The sequence below is a fragment of the Oncorhynchus mykiss genome, chromosome 8, assembly GCF_013265735.2.
Source record: "Oncorhynchus mykiss isolate Arlee chromosome 8, USDA_OmykA_1.1, whole genome shotgun sequence".
NCBI lineage: Eukaryota > Metazoa > Chordata > Actinopteri > Salmoniformes > Salmonidae > Oncorhynchus > Oncorhynchus mykiss.
In genome coordinates this window covers 36191164-36213048 of record NC_048572.1, presented here as the reverse complement: position 1 = coordinate 36213048, position 21885 = coordinate 36191164, and the positions used below count along the sequence as shown (strand labels likewise).

General features: G+C 42.7%; 1 protein-coding gene across 7 annotated transcripts in view; it reads left to right on the top strand.

Annotated features, from left to right (window-relative positions):
• Positions 1 to 6568: 6568 nt before the first annotated feature.
• The window catches only part of LOC110529235 (1-phosphatidylinositol 4,5-bisphosphate phosphodiesterase beta-4), a 142944-nt gene continuing 127627 nt past the window's right edge, over positions 6569 to 21885 (top strand). For 3 of the 7 annotated variants that reach the window (XM_036985409.1, XM_036985412.1, XM_036985405.1), the window contains exons 1-2: positions 6569 to 6729; positions 12319 to 12365. The gene's annotated coding sequence lies outside the window, so the exon portion shown is untranslated. Of the gene's footprint in view, positions 6736 to 12318; positions 12366 to 21885 lie in introns of all 7 variants that reach the window. The other 4 variants (XM_036985410.1, XM_036985406.1, XM_036985407.1 and 1 more) reach the window with 3 other exon arrangements.

Here is a 21885-nt window from a genome sequence, read left to right as displayed (position 1 = left end):
ACTCACAGTTTCATCAGCTGTCCGGGTGGCTGGTCTCAGAAAGTCCCGGTGGTGAAGAAGCTCGATGTCTTGTGCTGGCGTGGCTACACGTGGTCTGCGGTTGAGAGGCCGGTTGGACTTACTGTACCGGTTGGACATAACAAATTCTCTAAAACAATGTTGGAGGTTGTGTGACAAAACTGCACATTTTAGAGTGGCCTTTTATTGTCCCCAGCCGAGGTGCACCTGTGTAATGATCATGCTGTTTATTCAGCTTTTTGATATGCCACACCTCTCAGGTGGATGGATTATCTTGGCAAAGGAGAAATGCTCACTAACAGGGATGTAAACAAATTTGTGCAGAACATTTTACAGAAATAAGCTTTTTTCTGCATATGAAACATTTATTTGATCTTATATTTCAGCTCAACAAACATGGGACCAACACTTTACATGTTGCGTTTAATACATTTGTCCAGTGTAGATACATGCAGCTTCTCTTCTGTCGTTATATGTTGCCCTAGAAGAAGAACGTTGTAAATCGATAGAATTAAATGAATGCTTCAGTCTAGTTCTCTCTGTCATCTCTGCTTCTTTCCAAGGAGTAGAAACGTTGTAGGGACTGTGGAGAAAGTAGAAGAAGAAATGAAAAACTGGAAAAATCTTCCGTGCAAAATGTCCAAATGACATCAGTTTGACCAGTTGCAAGGAAATAGATGGCTGTGAAAAGGATATTTTCTGTGGTTGAAATACAAATCATCTTTCATGATGCTGATAAAACACAGCACCTCTACAGATGGTCCCTAACGGGATTCTCTCAACATTCTCCGAATTTGCTGAGAGAATTAAATCCTATTTCTCCACTCCTGTTCACGATGCAATATTTAAATTCGGTGTATCATTTTACTGCAAGAAATGCTTCATTCCGCAGGGGTTAATATCAAGGCTATGCGAGAGGTTTTAGGCCTGCAGTCAGTGTCCAAACTGCAGTTTTCATTTGACCCATCTGAACAGTAGGCTACAGTTCCCTTGACGTGCCATAGGCCTATTTGAAATCCCCATCTTGTGACTGTCGAATTTGTACAGCGCCTCATAATCATCACACATAACACAGCCCGGCACTGCCATCATCCTGTTTCACCACTTCACCAAATCTTCCCCAAACAATACTTTTCTGGCCCTGCCTTCCCTCTATTTTCAACTCTTCATGTCGCATCTTTCATCTTATTGAATTAAACGTCAACATTGACCTTATTCTTTCTGCCCGTTCCCAAAAGCATTTGGCGATTGGCGTGTAGGCCATTTGGCACGCGAACAGTTTAGACCCTAAAGCTTAGGCTTATGCACTAATGCCAGATAGACAAAAAAAAACGAACGAAAAAAACGCAATATAGGCTATAGACATACATTGCACAAGAATGAATAATTTGTGGATTTTTTGGGTGCTTTGTGTTCCCTTTATTCAACCCTCCCGCCACCCACCCATCCTTCATCCACAAAATACTTAATGACCCTAAACCCACCCGCGGGGACTGAGGGTTATAAAATCAACCCACTCATCACCAACACAGACACACTCTAAAACACACATTATTTTTGCTGTTGTGTTGTTTGTATTATTTTGGTTGTGTATTTAACATGTCTGCGACTTTCCTTGTCTTTCAGCGTAACAGTCTTTTGTGTTTTTTCTGTGGACCCTAGGAAGAGTAGCTGCTGCTTCTGGGAAAGCTAATGGGGATCCAAATAAACATCTGTGTTCGTGTAGCATACTGCACTGTAATTACCAGTAGGGGTTGGTGGGAAAAGCTATAGGAGGACGGGCTCATTGTAATGACTGGAATGGAAGCAATGGAACGGTATCAAACACATCAAACATATGGAAACCACATGTTTGACTCCGTTCCATTGATTCCATTCCAGGCATCACAATGAGCCTATCCTCCTATAGCTCCTCCCACCAGCCTCCACTAGTAATTACGTGGGTGCAGGGGAGTATTTTTCTCCGCTGCACCCTCAGCACCCATACTTCACATCCATGTATGGTGATTCAAATTCAGAGGTAGTCCATGCAGGGAATCTTCCATAGGTGTACACACACACACACACACACACACACACAGAAACCGACAAAACATTCCAGGGACCACGGAGACAGCTAATTAACCCTGTGCTGCGCTGGGCTAAGCTGGGCTAGAGGCGGAAGGGGTGGGTCATGGTTTTTAATATGATTCCAGAGGATATGTAAACACTGATGCCTTTCCGCTCCCTCCAGTCCAAACACACACACACACACAAACACACACACACACACACACACACATATACACACACATAGAGTCCAAACTCCCAGGAATACAGACTGCCGTCTGTCCATCTGCTGCGGGGACAAGAGGTGTCGGATAAATAGGTTTTTAATGAAACACACCAGGACAGTCGAATGGAGAGAATTGGCGGGAGAGGAAGAAAGACTGTGTGTCTGTGTACGTGTGTGTGTGCGTGCGTGCGTGGATTGTATAGGGCTATGATAGACTGCTGTGTATAACGACAAGCAGCACTTCCTGCCACGGCCAGTGAGATCTGCGGAACCACTCGTGTGCACGTGTGTTATCAGAACATCACGCTGATGGACCATTATCACTGGGATCAGTCACGTGACTGGGCAGTCGTTTCCTGCCACTTAGACAATTTGTCAGCCATTTGAGGACCACTGTTATCTTTGTGTTATACCACTCCAAGACATTCCATAGAGTCTTGATTTCATCAAAGTGTACAGAAGTAACCCTGCTAGGGCCACACTATTGCCTCTGTCTAGTGAATCAGTCCTACTGGCACAGGGCAGCTCAGTCATCCTAAGTGTGTGGCATCCAGCTCACCCCTGGTAAGGTTAAGGTAATGGGACACAATTCAAATGACTACTTTTAGAGATTCTAATTACGTTGGTAACCAGTTTATAATAGCAATAAGGCACCTTGGGGGTTTGTGATACATGGCCAACATACCAGGGCTAAGGGCTGTGTTCAGGCACTTCACGTTGCGTTGTGCATAAGAACAGACTTAGCAGTGGTATATTGGCCATATGCCACACCCTCTTTGGCCTGATTGATTAAATATACAACGGGTAGGACACAGAAATACTTGTGTGCTGTTCTAATTATGTGGGTAACCAGTTTATAATACAATAAGGCACCTTTTGGGTTTGTGGTATATGGCCAAGTGCATTCGGAAAGCATTCAGACCCCTTGATTTATCCACATTTTGTTACGTTATTCTAAAATGTATTAAATTAATCTATCAATCTATACAAAATACCTCATAACGAAAAAGCAAAAAACTGGTTGTTAGAAATGTTTGCTAATTTATTACAAAGAAAAAATAGAAATGACATATTTACGTAAGTATTCAGACCCTTTGCTATGAGACTCAAAATTGAGCTCAGGTGCATCCGGTTTCCATTGATCATCTTTGAGATGTTTCCACAATTTGATTGGTGTCCACCTATTGAATAGATTGGACATGATTTGGAAAGGCACACACCTGTCTATATAAGGTCCCACAGTTGACAGTGCATGTCACAGCAAAAAACAAGCCATGAGCCACTCCTCAGTAAAAGGCACATGACAGCTCGCTTGGAGTTTGCCAAAAGGTACCTAAAGGACTCACATACCATGAGAAACAAGATTCTCTGGTCTGATGAAACCAAGATTGAACTCTTTGGCCTGAATGTCAAGCGTCACCCCTACGGCTAAGCATGGTGATGGCAGCATCATGCTGTGGTGATGTTTTTCAGAGGCAGGGACTGGGAGACTAGTCAGGATGGAGGGAAAGATGAATGGAGCAAAGTACAGAGATATCCTTGATGAAAACCTGTTCCAGATCGCTCAAGGTTCACCTTCCAACAGGACAACGACCCTAAGCACACAGCCAAGAAAATGCAGGAGTGGCTTCGGGACTAGTCTCTGAATGTCCTTGAGTGGCCCAGCCAGAGCCCGGTCTTGAACCTGATCAAACATCTCTGGATAGACCTGAAAATAGCTGTGCAGCGACACTCCCCATCTAACCTGACAGAGCTTGAGAGGATCTACGGGGAAGAATGTGAGAAACTCCCCAAATACAGGTGTGCCAAGTTTGTAGTGTCATACCCAAGAAGTCTAGAGGCTCTAATTGCTGCCAATCAACAAAGTACTGAGTAAAGGGTCTGAATACTTACAGTGGGGCAAAAAAGTATTTAGTCAGCCACCAATTGTGCAAGTTCTCCCAATTAAAATGACGAGAGAGGCCTGTAATTTTCATCATAGGTACACTTCAACTATGACAGACAAAATGAGGGGGAAAAATGCAGAAAATCACTTTGTAGAATTTTTTATGAATTTATTTACAAATTATGGTGGAAAATAAGTATTTGGTCACCTACAAACAAGCAAGAATTCTGGCTCCCACAGACCTGTAACTTCTTCTTTAAGAGGCTCCTCTGTCCTCCACTCGTTACCTTTATTAATGGCACCTGTTTGAACTTGTTATCAGTATAAAAGACACCTGTCCACAACCTCAAACAGTCACACTCCAAACTCCACTATGGCCAAGACCAAAGAGCTGTCAAAGGACACCAGAAACAAAATGGTAGACCTGCACCAGGCTGGGAAGACTGAATCTGCAATAGGTAAGCAGCTTGGTTTGAAGAAATCAACTGTGGGAGCAATTATTAGGAAATGGAAGACATACAAAACCACTGATAATCTCCCTCGATCTGGGGCTCCACGCAAGATCTCACCCCGTGGGGTAAAAATGATCACAAGAGCGGTGAGCAAAAATCCCAGAACCACACGGGGGGACCTAGTGAATGACCTGCAGAGAGCTGGGACCAAAGTAACAAAGCCTACCATCAGTAACACACTACGCCGCCAGGGACTCAAATCCTGCAGTGCCAGACGTGTCCCCCTGCTTAAGCCAGTACATGTCCAGGCCCGTCTGAAGTTTGCTAGAGAGCATCTGGATGATCCAGAAGAAGATTGGGAGAATGTCATATGGTCAGATGAAACCAAAATATAACTTTTTGGAAAAAACTCAACTCGCCGTGTTTGGAGGACAAAGAATGCTGAGTTGCATCCAAAGAACACCATAGCTACTGTGAAGCATGGGGGTGGAAACATCATGCTTTGGGGCGGTTTTTCTGCAAAGGGACCAGGACGACTGATCCATGTAAAGGAAAGAATGAATGGGGCCATGTATCGTGAGATTTTGAGTGAAAACCTCCTTCCGTCAGCAAGGGCATTGAAGTTGAAACGTGGCTGGGTCTTTCAGCATGACAATGATCCCAAACACACCGCCCGGGCAACGAAGGAGTGGTTTCGTAAGAAGCATTTCAAGGTCCTGGAGTGGCCTAGCCAGTCTCCAGATCTCAACCCCATAGAAAATCTTTGGAGGGAGTTGAAAGTCCGTGTTGCCCAGCAACAGCCCCAAAACATCACTGCTCTAGAGGAGATCTGCATGGAGGAATGGGCCAAAATACCAGCAACAGTGTGTGAAAACCTTGTAAAGACTTACAGAAAACGTTTGACCTTTCCACCATAATTTGCAAATAAATTAATTAAAAATCCTACAATGTGATTTTCTGGATTTTTTCCCCTCATTTTGTCTGTCATAGTTGAAGTGTACCTATGATGAAAATTACAGGCCTCTCTCGTCTTTCTAAGTGAGAGAACTTGCACAATTGGTGACTGACTAAATACTTATTTGCCCCACTGTACCTAAATGTGATATTTCAGTTTTTTATTTCTAAGAAATGTGCAAACATTTCTAAAAACCTGTCTTTGCTTTGTCATTATGGGGTATTGTGTGTAGGTTGTTGAGGGGGGGGATACACTTGAATCCATTTTAGAATAAGGCTGTAAGGTCACGAAATGTGGGAAAAGTCAAGGGTTCTGAATTCTTTCCGAATGAACTGTACCACAGCTAAGGGCTGTATCCAGGCACTTTGCTTAGCAGAGCTTTACTTTTGTCCAATTTTTGCTAACTGATTATTTTTGTGGCTGAGCACCACACAGCCTTAGGGGTCATTTATGAAGAGATGCACCTGCTATTCTCCTGTCTTGCCTATTTATATAATTTGACTGACAAAGGTACAATGTGTGTCCATTTCTCTCACTGCTATCTGTGGTCTCAGGAAGAAGACCATTTAGAGCGGGCTCTACTTACTCAAACATGAACATTTACTGTTCTCTCAAATACACCTTTGCATTTGTATTTGTGGATGTTTTACAGCCTACTGTTAGTGGGTTGAGCACTCATAACATAATATTCCCTTACTCCATAGCCTAGGCAGCTATGCTATATTGTAAGAAACGCGCTCATGTGTGTTGATCGGCAGACCTAGACAATTGCTGTTTGCATTGTAGGGAAGGAAAGTCGATACCTCACTGTCCATGACAACTTGCCATTCATCTGCGGCTCACACGCACACACGTACACTAGACGCACGCACGCCAACACGCACGCGCACACCCAGAGTGGAGTTCCTCGAACCGCATCGGGCTAATCTCCACTGGAGGGCGAGTGGTACAACAGGACCGGGTTTGTTGGAAGGGAGGGATAAAGAGAGACAAGGGAAGAGAGAGAGAGAGAGAGAGTGAGTGTGTGAGAGGGACAGAGAGAGGGCGGGAGATACAGCAGCTGGAAGCAAGAGAGAAAATCCCAGCCCAGCAAGCATCATTTTTCACATCGGATTTAATCCGTTCTCGTCGACCACCAATTCACGTAAGGGTATATACATGTTTCTGTCTTTTTGCCTCAAATTGCCTGCAAGTGGGACATTGGAGATGTGTTGCGGAGCACCACAGCTGTACGATTCATATGTATGTGGGTGTCTCTAGGTTCGGAGAGAGAACATGATCTTGTTCATATTGGTGGTTGAAAAAGCCGTGAGACTCTTCAACTCCCATCTCTAGCAGAGCCGCCAGTCTGCAAGCGAATTTCCGCACCACCCGATAGGAAAGCCGCTGCTACGTTGCAGAAACGGGGGCAAATCATGTGGGTTATTTTCGAAAGGGACGGGTCTCGTTCGTGGTTTGATGCAAAAAAATAATAATAATTATAGCTCGTGTACATGCGCGCACAACACGTGCATGGCTGTCATATTCATCCGTCGCGTTCGTTTAAAAAAAATCAAAAGAAATGGAACGGAGTCCCAGATGGTGTGCAACGTTAGCTGTCTAGCCATGCAGCTGTTTATCACCGTCAGAAACTTGACAAATCGACGTTACCTCCGCCAAGCTAGCGGCTGGCTAGCTGTTAGCGTTAGCGGACGGGACAGACAGCACCAGGGATATCAAGCTTGCTTGCCCATAAAAGTATACTGGCGCGCTGCTCTGCGTGAGACGGATGCACTTGCTATAGCTACTGTTGGATGCTACGTAGCTAAGCCCTCTTCAACACTATTTGGGTTTAAAAAATATATATATGGCAGCTACTAGCTAGCTATGAACAAACATACGATTGATTGAACAATAGCTTGCTCAATTTTTTTTTATTTTTACATGTTGTGGAAATGGCTAGATCACAACTCATGCCGACGATGTCTGCTGATGTTAGACCGCTAACCGTTAGCCTGCTAACGTACGCGATTGTGCTGATGTTTTAGGGCTGTATGAGCGGTGTAAAATCATTTGCCATGCACGTTCCGCGTCGTCCATTCACACGCCAGGTGGGAAGACAATCTAGAAACAACGGCCAGCCAATATACTTCTCTTGAGCTGTCGTGGCTGATTTCTGTAAGAATGAGCAGACTGCGAAATGCATTAGATAGTCCATTGTTCCATGGCGTTTTCCCATATGTTGCACATTTGCTGTATATGTTGCACATTTGCTGTTATTAAATGATTGAGAAAGACGACTATTTACATTTGCATTTGACCAATGAACAGTTACTATGTATGTTGACGCTAGGGAATTACGGACACACACCTGTGCGCGGAACCGCCACCTGTTCGCGTGCACGCGCGGGGCCAATGTCCTGTATGTGCGTGCGTGCGGTCAGTGACAGGGAACAAGAAGTGTTTGGAGACACTTTTTATTTTATTTGTACAATCTCTGCGTTTGAAGTGGCATTTAGCTGATGGGGGGCGAATAGAGACACTTTGGCCACGACTCGGTCGAAATGCAATGAAATGTGCCCGCTTTCTTAGCTTCGACCAAAGATATTAACCAAAGAATGGTCGAATTGACCTTGCGTAGGAAATAGGTTGCTGTTGGTCACTAGAATGAATTGAACAAGTAATAAACTGCCAGATGAAGAAAGAGAACAGTATTACCGTATGTTTGTGTGTCGCATGCTTTTCATTAGACAGGTAGGAAATGAGGGGTTTATAATGGCTAAAAACACTCTTTGCCACAATAACAACCATACTGTAAAACAAAGGTAACAATAATAGCTACTTAATGCAATGTCTTTAGGTCTCTAACTGATCTCTATTGAAGAGTTTATGTCTGTCTGTGTGACTGCGTGTGTTGAGTTCAGTAGCTCCTGCCACTGTAGGTCTGCTGTGTGTGTGAACCCTACGCAGGTCAGTATTGACAGTGCCATAAGCACTTTTATGGTGATTAGAGAGACAAACATTGCCCTACCTTTCCTCCCTCCCTCGCACAAAATCAATTACCTTACCTGCATGGCATAGAAGCCACAATGTAGCCTAACACTGATTCTGATGAGGAGAGATGGGTTAAGAAGCTTAGTGTGTGGGTGTTTTATTTCGGACCAAAAGGTATGGTAATTGTTTGAGGGGGAAGCTTAGGCTAAATACAGATTGAGGATGTTTGTTCATTGGCCAATACTCAGATGGTGCTTGTGTAAAACATGGCTGCTGCATATTTGACAGGTTGTGGGCCCTGTTACCTAAAAGGTGATATAAGGCGTTTATTACACAATGCAGTGATTCTGTAATGGATGTTGACTGTGCTGTGTTAATGGAATGGTTGATGCTGCATTGTGAATCAGGTTGTTGTGTGTGTGTGTTTGTCGACCAAAACAAGTCCCAGGGAATGGACACCGGTTTAGGCGGCTAAAATCGCTAGTTTTAATCGTTCATCTTCAAGGCGGAAATGGTAGTTGTCTGACAGTAGCTGGTTGACAGTAGCTTGCTGCTGGTCCCTGGCTCAGAAAAGATTGAGAAACACTGGATAAAGGAAAGCGGTGTGAAAAAAAGGCCCAAAATAGCCTTATTCTAGAGTTAAAAACACAAGCGTCATGTTCAGGTGTGCTGTTAAACTGGAAATTAAAATTGGCATGGACTTAGAAGCAGTATCCTTGCTGATCAGAGTCCCCCAAATGACATTTAGCTAAACGGGCAAAACAAACAGATAGGATTCCTATGAATCACAGCGTTTACCCTGCCGCCTGCAAAAATAGAAGGATACGACTCCGCCTGTGTGGCTCTTAGTGGTAGATGACACACACACACACACACACTGCGTTTAGAGGACAGATGATGGAGAGGTATGTCTATGGGGGACCTAATTCTCCTGTCCTTCTATGTCCATTTTCCGGGACGCAGACTGTTGAACATTTTTTTGCTGTATCACAAGCTTAAAGACTACAGTCGGGTGCAGCAAACTGGGTGAACATTTGCAGTCATTTCATTGCCATTTATTAATCCAGCAGCAGCCCCAGTGCTTTGTATGCATTTGTGGAAATGGTTGTTAATGCTATGTCTTTTATTAGTTTGAAATGTAATTATAAATAGCTAAGATAGTCAGCATCCAGTATCCCCAGTACAGTTATTTTTGTATGAGCTAGGCCTACTGTGGGCGACAAAAATGCAGCCATGACCAAGTTAAAATAGTCAAAAGATGAATTGCATACTTCTTCCCTTCAGTATTGACTATCAGTAAATCAAAGCACAGTTGAAGTCAGAAGTTTACATACACTTAGGTTGGAGTCATTAAAACTTGTTTTTTCAACCACTCCACAAATTTCTTTGCTTTCCTTAACAAACTATAGTTTTGGCAGGTCGGTTAGGACCAACAATTGTTTACAGACAGATTATTTCACTTATAATTCACTGTATCACGATTCCAGTGGGTCAGAAGTTCACATACACTAAATTGACTGTGCCTTTAAACAACTTGGAAAATTCCAGAAAATGATTTCATGACTTTAGAAGCTTCTGATAATTGACATCATTTGAGTCAATTGGAGGTGTACCTGTGGATGTATTTCACGGCCTACCTTCAAACTCAGTGCTTCTTTGCTTGACATCATGGGAAATTGAAAATAATCAGTCAAGACCTCAGAAAAAAAATTCTAGAACTCCACAAGTCTGGTTCATCATTGGGAGCAATTTCCAAACACCAGAAGGTCTCACGTTCATCTGTACAAACAACAGTATGCAAGTATTAACACCATGGGACCACGCAGCAGTCATACCACTCAGGAAGGAGATGCGTTCTGTACTTTGATTTCGAAAAGTGCAAATCAATCCCAGAACAACTGCAAAGGACCTTGTGAAGATACAGGTACAAAAGTATCTATATCCACAGTAAAACGAGTCCTACATTGACATAACCTGAAAGGCCGCTCAGCAAGGAAAAAGTCACTGCCATTAAAAAAGCCAGACTACGGTTTGCAACTGCACATGGGGAAAAATATTGTACTTTTTGGAAAAATGTCCTCTGGTCTGATGAAACAAAAAATAACTGTTTGGCCATAATGACCATCGTAATGTTTGGAGGATAAAGGTGGGAGGCTTGCAAGCCGAAGAACACCATCCCAACCGTGACGCACGGGGGTGGCAGAATCATGTTGTGGGGGTGCTTTGCTGCAGGAGAGACTGGTGCATTTCACAAAATAGATGGCATCATGAGGATGGAAAATGATGTGGATATATTGAAGCAACATCTCAAGACATCAAGTTAAAGCTTGGTCGCAAATGGGTCTTCCAAATGAATAAAGACCCCAAGCATACTTCCAAAGTTGTGGCAAAATGGCTTAAGGACAACAAAGTCAAGGTATTGGAGTGGCCATCACAAAGCCCTGACCTCAGGGAAGCTGAAATAAATCACTCTCTACTATTATTATGACATTTCACATTCTTAAAATAAAGTGGTGATCCTAACTGACCTAAAACAGGGAATTTGTACTAGGATTAAATGTCAGGACTGGTGAAAAATGTATTTGGCTAAGGTGTATGTAAACTTCCGACTTCAACAGTATTTTATGTGTGATGATGTTGAGCGTTGCTATAATGTGGATGTTGGCTGGTATTCAGGCCTGCTGCATGCTGCTGTCCCCTAGCTCTATTGGCCTGCCCGTGGAGATTTATATGAGAAAAAACACACACACACACACTCACACAGGCCAAGGTTTGTTGTGTTTGGAGATGTTGGTAGTGGTATCATGGTCTTGCCCGCTTCATACTGTAAGTGGTACTTGTGTTTGTTTGGGTCTTCCTTCGTGGGGTTGTTTGTTTTGATACTGGTGAGGTAACCAACATTCTATTGCTGAAGATGTATGTAAACCAAGTGGGACTCGAACCAGCAACCTTGTATCTGTCAGTCCAACACCTGGTCATCTGGTGGAGTTGCAATGGGACAGATCCTGACTTCAGTTGACCTGTGGTTGTCCACTTGAACACCAGGGTCAGGGAAACAGTGGGGTGAAATATATTTGTAGACCGAAAAATACTGTGCAGATTTCAGAATGGCCGATATTGGAGACAGAAGGAATCAGCTGCTACCTAGGACACATACATAGTCTCTCTCTCTCTCGTTCTCTCTTCACACACGGTTTCCTAACCACATCACCCAGCATTCTCTCACCTCCATCTGAGGGGAGGCATGCTGAAACCCTCGCGTGCCTTTTCTCAGCTCTGTCTGCTCTAGGTCAGCCATCTGACTCCATATTGCCATTTCCATCCTTTGTGTTGACTGAGGTATCATGTTATCCTCCCGTCCGGTCCTCTCGTCCTCTTCTCAGCCATGTTGCAGTGATCCATCTATAAAAAAAAATGGACATACTGTGTAAGGTCTGGGAAAGACAGGGTAGCCCAGAACACACACACACACACTCACTCACTGAACATCAGTCGATGTAATAAAGAACAGATCCATTGTTTGTTTGAACACATTATGAGTCACATCGTTCAGCTTTATTGTTCTAGCGAGACATTTGCCATGCCAGTCCTCTCTTCCCAAGCCTCCATGGTGGTGTGTGTGCGCGCCTGTGTCTGTCTCCAGTCCATCTGTGAGGTCATGTCCATAGTGTTAAGGATTTACTGGTTTCAGGGAAGGATCCTAATCTCCAGAGATTAGGCCCTGACTTGTTATTACATTTTCCCTTCTCTGATCTCACAGGCCAAGATATGAGTTTCACCCGCTGAAGTTTACTTCATGCTGAATTGGTAAGTTGATGACTTATTTTCGACCTAATGCCTGTTGGTGTTATCGGTGAAACCAATGGTGGTTGTTTGTACTCTTAGACATCGTGGTTGTCTTGCTAGATCTCAGCCTGCCCTTGCGTATTAAACACACAATGTTAGATGACGCCTTTTTGTGCAAGGGTTATAGAAATGTTTGTGAACCACAGCCTGCCCTTAATGACAGAGACACATGTCCTATGTAATCTATAGTCTACATGTAGGAGCAGGTGATCTTGTCTTCTCGGTACTGTTGAATATGGCAGGAGTGGAAACAGACCATGGGTAAACAATAGGGGTGTGCCGTGTAGTCGGACAAAACGAGTATCAAAACGGATATGGGCAATTTTCTGGGTGCCATTATGATCCAAGGCATTTTTTTTGTTGTAATTATCCGCGATTGGAAGAAAGTAACTTTTATGGGTGCCAGGAAGCATCTTTCTCATGTCATTCAGTCACAGTTACTAAATCATAATGTACTCTCTTTTAGTCAAGTCATGTGCAAGGTTTTACATGGTCTAAATGACTCAACTGGCTAGTTTGCCTGGCTGTAAAGAAAAAGGCGGGCTATGTGTTGACCCTGCTGCTCTGATTGGATAGAGTGAAGCTTGTATTTCTCTGTCCACTCTCTTCATAATTTCACCCAATCACATTTCCTCGCATGTTTTCGGTCTGATCATTTAGATTGCTGCAGCGTTCTATTATGATAAATCACATGGCGAGGACATTTGCTATCACGCTATCAATGTGCATAATATCTAACAAGCGGGCCAAGGGTAGGGAAAAAGGATGAAACGCTGATGCGCATTCTGACTGAGTGACAGCAAACTCGAGGAGACACGTGCACACACACACACCCCTCCGTGCACTGCTCTTAATCGACAGCTTTTTTTTTTTTTGCAGTGAGAATGTGCAGCGAGGTATTTTGACAGCATTTATTTAGGCACATTAAAACACTTCAATTCTTTTTTTTATCACGAGTCTCATCTTATCCGACTATCAACTGTCAACTTACGGGTACGATTGCGAATACAAGTCGGCACAACCCTAGGAAACAGAATGATACAGTAGCCATTGTAGACCAGATGTGTTGTGAACATTCTGTCTCCAGCTTCCTACTTTTTAAAAGGGAAATGTTCCGGTTTTTATTTTTTTTAATAGGAAATTGATATCAGGGTTTGTTCCTATTTTTAACTGTGAGTTGACATTCGTTCACTACCGTAGCTTGGTGCAGTCTTCTGCATTTACCAGAGATTCAGGCCACATTTCAAGCAAACACAAAACATGCAGTGCATTCGGGAAGTATTCTGACCCCTTGACTTTTTCCATATTTTGTTACTTTATTCTGAAATACCCCATAATGACAAAGCAAATTTTAACATAAGTATTCAGACCCTTTACTCAGTACTTTGTGGAAGCACCTTTGGCAGTTATTACAGCCTCAAGTCTTCTTGGGTATGACACTACAAGCTTGGCACACCTGTATTTGGGGGGTTTGTCCCATTCTTCCAGGCTCTGTAGTGACGCCTCTAGCACTGCGATGCAGTGCCTTAGACCGCTGCGCCACTCGGAAGCCCTTGGCGGCGCACAATTGGCACAGCGTCATCCGGGTTAGGGAGGGGTTTGGCCTATTGAGATGGTATGATTCAAGAAATACGTTTTAGATACGTTTAAAGTGGCAATGTGCAACTAGGCAAACCAATCAATTTGACAAATGTTCTATGTGCTCTATTTCTATGCTTTCCGATCTTAAATTAAGTTTTTGCGTCTTGCAGACCAGCTTCAAACAGCTAAAACAACAATATTTTTGGTTATGGAAAATATATTTCACAGCAGTTTAGATGGTACAAAGATTCCAAACACTATACTATAAAAAAAATGTAGGCAAAGTATTAAGAGTTTTAGCAACCAGGAAATGGCAGAGCGATTTCTACATAATGCAACATATTAATCAAGCATGACTAAGCAAAACTGATGATGTGCAATACTTATACCAGTGGTTGGCATGAATTTTGGGTAGACAATTAGGCATTGTTGCTATAATTTTACAGTCGAAATAGGGCTCCAGAATGTGATATTTATTTTGCTCAACAGAGATGAATTTGCTTACATCTTTTTTTTTGTGTACGAATATCTATAGGCTAATTGCCTTGGGGCTAATTCACCATCTGAGGAAGTGGTATATCAAAACCCATTAGCTAGATCGCTAAATCTAATTTCCTGATAGTTAGTCGTGTAACTTATTCATCTAACAGTAAATGTATTGTCCTAAAATGCTTTGCAGCATAGGATGTCGCCTCTATAAAGGCCTATGCAATCACCTGGAATGTCAGTTGTGCGTATCCCACGCTCCATAAACTATGTCTCTAAGATACTTTGGTGTTAAAACGGTAAATATTGAGAGTTGGGGAAATAAATGTCAAACCTACAGAAAGCTGATACCCTCCTCTCTCCAAAAGTGTCCGTTGCGCGCGCCAAACATCCACCTCTCCAGTGCTGGCTGACTAGTCTACCAGCTCACGTTTGTTGCCTATGCTTTGAGTTGAGGAAAGCAGGGCAACGGGTCATGAGATATGCCACTTGAAGATTTTAAGCATGGGCCCGCCATAGACTATAAGTGCAGCTGATACTGTCCCTTCTATAGGCCTACCGTGGATTGCTGCATGTTGCATAGAATAGTATTAGCCAACTATTGTGACGCATAATTGCCATGATAATTTGGGAAGGTCTTGTCAATGAGCATTATGGGTAATGTAGTCAATTTAGGGAATATAAAGTGGACAGACAATGACACACTTTTTTTTGCCTAAAATTAAGAAGATAGGTGCAAAATTGTAGGAGATCCTCCCGTGGCTGAGAGCTTTACGTTATTATAATATAGATGGGTCATTTATCTGAGTTTGTTTGAATTCCGGCCTCAGCCTATGAGACATGGAGAGAGCTGGAAGTCACTCAGAATCTACTGCTGCATTGAATGATGTGATGTTGCTGGTTGGGTTGAATGATGGACGTGTAAGGTCTAATTTCCTATAGAGTTTCCCACGTATCAATGATATGAAATGCACTCAGAACATTCTCCATCATCACTCATTGATAAGCAGCCTGTGTGACTGCCTGAGTTGTTGCTTGTGTGTGTGTGTGTGTGTGTGTTACTTTTATACAGTCGCACACTTCATTGATCCTGAAAGGGTGTGTGTGTGTGTGTGTGTGTGTGTGTGTGTGTGTGTGTGTGTGTGTGTGTGTGTGTGTGTGTGTGTGTGTGTGTGTGTGTGTGTGTGTGTGTGTGTGTGTGTGTGTGTGTGTGTGTGTGTGTGTGTGTGTGTGTGAATGAAGTGTGCTACTGTGGGGTTACGACCGGAACACACCCTGTCACTCAGCAGCAGAGGAATCATACTGTGTGTGTGTGTCCAGAGGGAGAATGGAAAGAGAGGGAGAATAGAGAACACCCGATCCTTCACAAGCAAAAGGAGAGAGGGAGGAAATGATAAAAATATGTCGATGGAAGAAAAGACGTCTCTGTCCCTCCAACAGATGTCTGGTGTTAGCACATATTGACAAGTCAATATCGCTCCTTTAAATCAAATATTTGTCCAAATGATCTTGTCGCCTCAACAGCAGGTAACATCCCTTTAGCTGTGAAATTACCTCAGGTTGGAGGACAGACGCGCACACACACACACATCTCGCGCTCATGGGTGGTTCTCCACCCGTGCCTCAATCCACTGTGGGTTTCTGTACATGTGAACGCAATTTGCACTTCCAATTAAACTGACGACCTTCGTTCCAGAATGCAGAACGTGTCTCCTCCTCTCCTCTCCTGTGTGTCCTCTCCAGGATAGCTATTATTACCCTCAATGTTACGACACTGACACGCTAAGAATAATGTTACGAAACACTGTAACACATTACACAGTTTACTGTAGTACAGCTTACTATAACAGAACATAACATAACACACAGACGCGCACACACAAACACACACACACTAATACACAAACACACAGCTCCTTATGATTCCAAGGTAATGCCCAATGACTGTGTATGTGACAGAGAGGCTCGATTCGGTCTTATGTAGAAAAATTTGATACTGTGTTTTTTACATTGGCTAAAAGTAGAGACTCCGAGCTAGAAAATGGTATATCCTACACTACAGTTGAGGAACAATGGGAAAGTAATTCTGCTTTGAAAGTTGATACATTTGTAACTCCACTTTTGAGAAAATGGCCCTTGAATGTTTTGATACACCTACTGGAGAGCTCTTCTTTGTCTACACCCATTCAGCATAGTTCACACCTTCTTAAGCCTGAGCCCACCCATCTCTTTAAGGATTCACATGCATGACATCAGTAGCCTGGTGGTCCAAAATAGCTTAACCAGTGTATTTTAACACCAATAAACCCATCTGTTTAAGAAATAAATGTAGTATATGTCAGTCTAGCAAACCAGGCAACTAAAAGCAACTTTCTAAACAATGTTTTTGTTAGTTTCTAGCTTGTTAGCTAGCTAGCTAACCTTAATTTAGCTGGCTAGCCAGTTAAAAAAATGCCCATGTCATATCGCTGACAATGTCTTTACTTTAGCTAATTTGTATTCATTATTACAACGACAATAAACTCACAACAAGATAATTATTTACAACTGAATGGCAAGCTAATTACAGAAAATAGCTTACGGTTGTGAGTGTGATGAAATGGAAGCAGGGGTTTCTACCTGAGAATTTTAGAACTTGGACACTGTCTCGTTGGCCTAACGTTATATCCTAATTTGACTTTGGTGCAGGTCATGTTGTTCTTTACATTACCGTCTCTGGTAAACACACACTATATCCAATCCTTCTGTGTGTTCTCTTTTTGACCCCCTCCGCATTTTTGCAATCAAACGCCAGAATTTTCATCTCCTTAGCTATCATACTCTGCTTCCACCGGGCATTCCACTGATTTCAAGAACTCGGTCCTACAGAAAGTCGAGAGCAACATTTTTGCAGTTCTTCAGGACATCTTTCAAAAAAGATGCAATCGAAAGAATTACCTACACATACTGAGCAACCCTTTGTTATAGACAGAAGCGTGCTACATGGCAGACCAATCCAAACTCATCTCTCTTCATTTCCAGCCCATCCATTATCTCAGCCAGTCATAGTGGGAATTAGGCTCGTAAATTAACAATTGTATTCATATTTACAGATGGCATACAAGTTTGTTAAGGCACATAAAGGTTCACATGTTCCAGAAGGCATTTCTGCCAAAAAATGCATTTTGACAAAAACATAGATGTTTACATTCAAATACCTCCCCTGTGAATTAGTGACTTGTGACATAGGCTTAATTTCCTGAAACAAGTCACATATATGAATAGACAAAGCCATCGATCACGCGACACCATTCATACCTACGTGAAGCCAAATTAGGTCGGTTAAGATGGCGACATAACATGTGCAGTTTGAGCTACTCCAGGAAGTGACATTGCAGGTTAGCTCACTGCTGCCCCCTCTTATTGAGTAACTCAAGTTGCAGGCTGCATTTAGTAACTCAATTATCCTCAACTTCTTCTGTGTGCGATTAAAAAAATAATAATTGGATCAAATCAAATTGTACTTGTCACATGCTCCGAATTCAGCAGGTGTTACCGTGAAATGCTTACTTACACGCCCTTAACCAACAATGCTGTTCAATAAATAGAGTTCAGAAAATATTTACTAAATAAACTAAAGTAAAAAAAAAATATATATATATATATTTACCAGTACCGAGTACCAGTACCGAGTCAATATGCTGGGGTACAGGTTAGTCGAGGTAATCTGTAAAGTGACTATGAATAGATAATTAACAGTGGGTAGCAGCAGTTCAAAAACAAAGGGGGGGGGGGGTCAATGTAAATAGTCTGGGTTGCCATTTGATTAATTGCTCAGCAGTCTTATGGCTTGGGGGTAGAAGCTGTTAAGGGGCATTTTGGTCCTAGCAGAGATAAGTATGTCTTGGGTGACTGGAGTCTTTGAAAAAAATGTGAGCCTCCCTCTGACACCGCCTAGTATATAGGTCCTGGATGTCAGGAAGCTTGGCCCCAGTGATGTACTGGACCGTACCCACTACACTCTGTAGCGCCTTAAGGTCAGATGCCGAGCAGTTATCATACCAGGTGGGTATGCAACCGGTCAAGATGCTCTCGATGGTGCAGCTGTAGAACTTTGAGGATCTGGGGACCCATGCCAAATCTTTTCAGTCTCCTGAGGGGAAAGGTGAGGTCGTGCCGTCTTCAGAACTGTCTTGGTGTGTTTGGCCCATGATAGTACGTTGGTGATGTGGACAACAAGGAACTGAAAACTGCTGTTCACAAATGCTCTCCATCCAACCTCACTGAGCTCGAGCTGTTTTGCAAGGAGGAATGGGGAAAAAATTCAGTCTCTCGATGTGCAAAACTGATAGAGACATACCCCAAGCGACTTACAGCTGTAATCGCAGCAAAAGGTGGCACTACAAAGTATTAACTTAAGGGGGCTGAATAATTTTGCACGCCCAATTTTTCAGTTTTTGATTTGTTAAAAAAGTTTGAAATATCCAATAAATGTCGTTCCACTTCATGATTGTGTCCCACTTGTTGTTGATTCTTCACAAAAAAATACAGTTTTATATCTTTATGTTTGAAGCCTGAAATGTGGCAAAAGGTCGCAAAGTTCAAGGGGGCCGAATACTTTCACAAGGCACTGTAGCTCATGGCATTCTGCCAGACACCTTGTTCAAACAGCTCTTATTCGCTCCCCGTTCATAGTAGAAGCCTGAAACAAGGTTCTAGAGACTGTTGACATCTAGTGGAAGCCTTAGGAAGTACAATCGGACCAAATTTACACTGTATCTTGGATTGGCAAACACTTAAACCTACAAACCTGAGATTTCCCACTTCCTGGTTAGATTTGTTTCTCCGGCTTTTGCCTGCCATATGAGTTCTGTTATACTCACAGACATCATTCAAACAGTTTTAGAACCGTTAGATTGTTTTCTATCCAAATATACAATACTAATAATAATATGCATATCTTAGCTTCTGGGCCTAAGTAGCAGGCAGTTTACTCTGGGCACCTTATTCATCCAAGCAACTCAATACTGCCCCCCAGCCATAAGAAGTTAAACAGCTTGTTGAGTGTGGTCTTAGTGCCAGCATTTGTTTTTGGTGGTAAGTAGAAGGCTAAGAATAATATAGAGGAGAACTCTGTTAGATAGTGTGGTCTACAGCTTTTCATGAGGTATTCTACCTCAGGCGAGCAATACCTCGAGACTTCTTTAATATTAGACATCACGCACCAGCAGTTATTGACAAATAGACACACACCCCGCCCCTCTTCTTACCAGACGTAGCTGCTCTGTTCTGCCGATGCACGGAGAAGACAGCCAGCTCTATATCATTTGTGTCGTCGTTCAGCCAAGTCTCAGTTAAACATAAGATATTACATTTTTTAATGTCCCGTTGGTAGGATAGTCTTAATCGTAGACTGTCCAGTTTGTTTTCCAATGATTTGCACGTTGGCCAATAATACGGAGGGTAGTGGTGGCATGCCTACTCGTCTGCGAATTCTTACTAGGCACCCCGCCTTCCTCACCCTTTTTCTCTGTCTTTTCTTCACGAGGATGACGGGGATTTGGGCCTTGTCACAACAAAAATATTTGTCCAGTTCGAGGTGAGTAATCTCTGTTCTGGTGTCCAGAAGCTCTTTTCGGTCAAAAGAGACGGTAGCAGCAACATTATAAACAAAATGCATTAAAAAAAAAATTGCTGTTTGACAGGAGCCCGTAAAACGTCAGCCACCCCCTTTGGCGTCGTTTATTCAGACTTACATCTGGTGTATTAGAAGCAATAATTGGTAGCATGATTGTCTTCAAAACATATTTTTTGATTTAGATTGACCACGAAGATTAAAAAAAAAAAAAATTCTATAATGAGGGACCCTGTTTTCTGCTAACAATGCCTGCAGTACCGCTGTCGGCCTTGAACCTCCGTGGCTTCAATGGAAAGGGACAATCATCCTGGTAATGCCCCATAGTTAAGAGCCTAAACACTGAGACTGCTGCTAATATACCGTTGATGTCAGAAGTTTACAAACACTTAGGTTGGCACCATTAAAACTAGTTTTTCAACCACTCCACAAATTTCTTGTTAACAAACTATAGTTTTGGCAAGTCGGTTAGGACATCTACTTTGTGCAGTCATTTTTCCAACAATTGTTTACAGAGAGATTATTTCACTGTATCACAATTCCAGTGAGTCAGAAGTTCACGTACACTAAGTTGACGGTGCCTTTCAACAGCTTAGAAAATTCCAGATAATGTCATGGCTTTAGAAGCTTCTGATAGGCTAACTAACATAATTTCAGTCAATTGGAGGTATACCTGTGGATGTGTTTCAAGGCCTACCTTCAAACTCTTTGCTTGACATCATAGGAAACTCAAAAGAAATCAGCCAAAACCTCAGAAAAACATTTGTAGACCTCCACAAGTTTGGTTCATCCTTGGGAGCAATTTCCAAATGCCTGAAGACACCACGTTCATCTGTACAAACAATAGTACGCAAGTATGAACACCATGGGAACACGCAGCTGTCATACTGCTCAGGAGGGAGACGCGTTCTGTTTCCTAGAGATCAAAGTACAAATCAATCCCAGAACAATAGCAAAGGACCTTGTGAAGATGCTGGAGGAAACCTATACAAAGTATCTGTATCCACGGTAAAACGAGTCCTATATCGACATAACCTGAAAGGCTGCTCAGCAAGGAAGAAGCCACGCTCCAAAACCACCATGAAAATGCCAGACTACGGTTTGCAACTGCACATGGGGACAAAGATCGTACTTTTTGGAGAAATGTCCTCTGGTCTGATGAAACAAAAATATAACTATTTGGCCATAATGACCATTGTTATGTTTGGAGGAAAAAGGGGGACGCTTGCAAGCCGAAGAACACCATCCCAACCGGGAAGCATGGGGGTGGCAGCATCATGTTGTGGGGGTGCTTTGCTGCAGGAGGGACTGGAGCATTTCACAAAATAGATGGCATCATGAGGATGGAAAATGATGTGGATATATTGAAGCAACATCTCAAGACATCAGTTAAAGCTTGGTAGCAAATGGGTCTTCCAAATGGACAATGTGGCAAGTTGTGGCAAAATGGCTTAATTAAGGACAACAAAGTCAAGGTATTGGAGTGGCCATCACAAAGCCCTGACCTCAATCCTATAGAACATTTGTGGGCAGAACTGAAAAGGCGTGTGCGAGCAAGGAGGCCTACAAACCTGACTCAGTTACACCAGCTCTGTCAGGAGGAATGGGTCAAAATTCACCCAACTTATTGTGGGAAGCTTGTGGAAGGCTACCCAAAACATTTGACCCAAGTTAAACAATTTAAAGGCAATGCGACAAAATACTAATTGAGTGTCTAAACTCCTGACCCACTGTGAATGTGATGAAAGAAGTAAAAGCTGAAATAAATAATTCTCTCTACTATTATTCTGACATTTCACA